This window comes from Lithobates pipiens, unplaced genomic scaffold (genome assembly GCF_037356315.1).
Source record: "Lithobates pipiens isolate NorthernLeopardFrog02 unplaced genomic scaffold, aLitPip1_a1.2 Scaffold_25, whole genome shotgun sequence".
Lineage (NCBI taxonomy): Eukaryota > Metazoa > Chordata > Amphibia > Anura > Ranidae > Lithobates > Lithobates pipiens.
Window position 1 is genome coordinate 238,379,169 of NW_027507787.1, and position 3,360 is coordinate 238,382,528.

A 3,360-nucleotide genomic window follows, 5' to 3' on the forward strand; every position below is an offset into this window, starting at 1 on the left:
TTCTCCCAGCAGGCCAAGAGATTCAAGAAAACCCCTGCCCACTGTCGGCAAGATCATGACAATGAAGTCGGGATCCGCCCACATGCCTGGACCGGCACCTGGCTCAGCCTCTCAGCGAGCAGCTGAGACACCAGAGTTGGCCCGCTTCCACCCCCTCCACAGCCCAGCTAAGCGTGCGGGGGGGGGGGGGGGGATGGGGTGCAGAGCAGAGAGCCGGTGACTGACAATAATCAGCTCTCTGATCAGGGAGCTCTGAGGACCGAGCGATCGGCGGTGTTCGATGCTGCATCCACCTAGGTAAGTATGATTCTTAAAATGAAAAAAAAAGAAAGACATACATCTCTTTTAATGTGAGTTCTAACAATTTTAATAAGCTGCCCACTAGATGGCGCTTTGGCCTTTTTTATACATTCACACACAGGAGCGGGGACAGGATGGGGGAATCGCATGCTACTAGGACAGAAACCACAACGCATTCTTGTTCAAATCGCATACAGTTCTTTGCAGTGTGATTTCCACCCACTTTTTTGTATTGATGCAAATCGCACCGCAAAGTATTGGTACTCAGTACTCGCCAATAAAAATGGTATCGGTGCAACCCTAATAAGATTGTAAAGAAATACAAATGACTGGACTTTATACAAGGTTATGTTTAAGGAAAAGGAAATCTGAAGGAGTTTTGTATTCTCCCCTTTTATCTCTTTACTTCTTTTTCTGTTTTTGTATCTTCTCCGTCCATTAAAATTTTATAAAAATAAATTGAGTACAAAAAAAAGAAAAGAAGAATAATTAAGCTTTTTGTAGGGACCCTGTAGTGGTCCTTGGCCTAAATGTAGTGCTGCTGGGCTTGTAGTCAGCCTGAGCTCTGTTGGTAGTTCTGCTTTCTACAGGTTCTCCTGGATCTCAGTGTTATTGATTGCTTCTGCCTGCTGGGAACGTCACCTGGCAATAGTGAAAGGAGATCTGATAACCTGCGATTTGAACTTCTGAGGTCAACCACTAGGAAGATGTATTGCCAATGGCCCATGCTGGGGATCGGTATAAATATTTGGGGTGACCGCGAAACAAGTTCTTGTCTCCCAGACTTTGCGGGGGGAAGGGCGTCCATTGCTGCTGTGTGTTCCCGACCTCCCGGGCTTGTTCCCTTGGGAAGGTGTGTTGTCCCAGTCCATAGTTGCCAACATTGTAAAAAAAATAAAAATTCGGGACACTTTTTTGGCAGTAGGGGGAGCTGTATTATAATTAGGGGGCGGGGCATGTGGTTATAGGCGTGGCCTAGGAAAAGGCACAATATGGGTGTGGCTTACATGGGCGTGGCTCAAAGGGGTGTGGTTAGAGTCTGAGATGAATGCGGGATGGAGAGGGAAGGGGTGGGGAGGGATGGAGAGGGAAGGGGTGGGGAGGGATGGAGGGACAGCAGTCCCAGATCCTACACCACAATATGTGTTTTCCAGAGTTTGACAATCAGCAGATAAAGATACTCCGAATACCTGGTGTTAGCGCTTTAATCATCCCGGCGCCATGATTGTTATGGTGTCAGGATGATTGAAGCGCATTATTTCTATTAATACATCTCTATTGTAGACCAGCTTCTGGTCTTCTTTAACCACTTTCAGACCGGACCAATTTGCTGGTCAAAGACTAGACCACTTTTTGCGATTCGGCACTGCGTCGCTTTAACTGACAATTGCGCGGTCGTGCGACGTGGCTCCCAAACAAAATTGACGTCCTTTTTCCCCCACAAATAGAGCTTTCTTTTGGTGGTATTTGATCACCTCTGCGGTTTTTATTTTTTGCGCTATAAACAAAAATAGAGCGACAATTTAAAAAAAAACGCATTATTTTTTACTTTTTGTTATAATAAATATCCCCCAAAAATATATAAAAAAAGTTTATTTTCCCTCAGTTTAGGCCGATAAGTATTCTTCTACATATTTTTGTTAAAAAAAATCGCAATAAGTGATTATTGATTGGTTTGCGCAAAAGTTATAGCGTTTACAAAATAGGGATAGTTTTATAGCATTTTTATTAATAATTTCTTTTTTTTTTTTTTTTTTTTTTACTAGCAATGGCGGCGATCAGCGATTTTTATTGTGACTGCGACATTGTGGGGGACACATCGGACAATTTCGACACATTTTTGGGACCATTGTCATTTATACAGCAATCAGTGCTATATAAATGCATTGATTCCTGTGTAAATGACACTGGCAGTGAAGGGGTTAACCAGTGGGTGGCAGTGTAGGCGTTAAGTGTTCCTAGGGGCGTGTTACTAACTGTGGGGGGGTTGGGCTTTCATTTAGTGAACACTGATCTCTGCTCCAATCACATGGAGCAGAGATCAGCGTCACTAGTTGCTAGGCAGAATGGAGAAAGGCTGTTTACATGGCATTTCTTCATTTGGCCGCTCCGTGAGATGATCGCGGGGATGCCCGCGGCGATCGAGTTCGCGGGTCCCGCGACCGGACTCACGGGGGTCCCGACCAGCGCGGTAGCCCGCCGCCGGCGGCGCACTCCCAATGGCAGGGCGGCAAATTTAAAGGGACATACATGTACGCCCATTTGCCTGCCCGTGCCATTCTGTCGACGTACATTGTCGTGCGCTGGTCGGCAAGTGGTTAAAATGGCGGCCGGCAGAGACATTGTCTCCGCCGGCCGCCGACCTCTATCGGCCGGTGGCGAAAAGCCGGGACAAACAGAATTTCCCAGGACATTTCCCACGACAAAATTAAATCGGGACAAGAGTCCTAATCCCGGGAATGTCCCGGGAAATTCGGGACAGTTGGCAACTATGCGAGTCTGGGACCTGCTGGAGTCTATATCCAGGAGAAGTGGAACAGGAAGGCAATTGCAGAACCAGGAGTGGAACTTCATCTGCTGAAGAGCGTCCTGGAGAGCTGGGTGGAAGCCACTACTGGTGGACAGTGCACAGGGAGTTCTGATGGCTCGTCCAAGGGGATCGGCACTAAATTGAAGCTGTTCTACAATCTGAAGAGCTAGTCCGGCTTTAAAGAGGAAGTAAACCCTGATGAGTTTACTTCCTCTTTCATTCCCTGCAAAGGCAAAGCATAATGGACTACTATGCATCGCATCGCATCGCATCGTAGTCCATTATGTGTCACTTACCTGACACAGGAGCCAGCGAAGTCGCCGCTGTCCCCTGTAGTCCACCGCATCCATCTTGCTGGTGGCGTCTCGCAGCTCCGCTGCTGTCATTCGGCGAAGCCGCGATGACGTCACTCCCGCGCATGCGCACGGGAGTCGACACGCGCGGCAGCTTCATTCTTGGAAATGCCGCGCTCAGTGCGTCTGCGCGCTGCTGTCTACGGCGCATGCGCCGTAGACAGCGGTGCCCGTTTT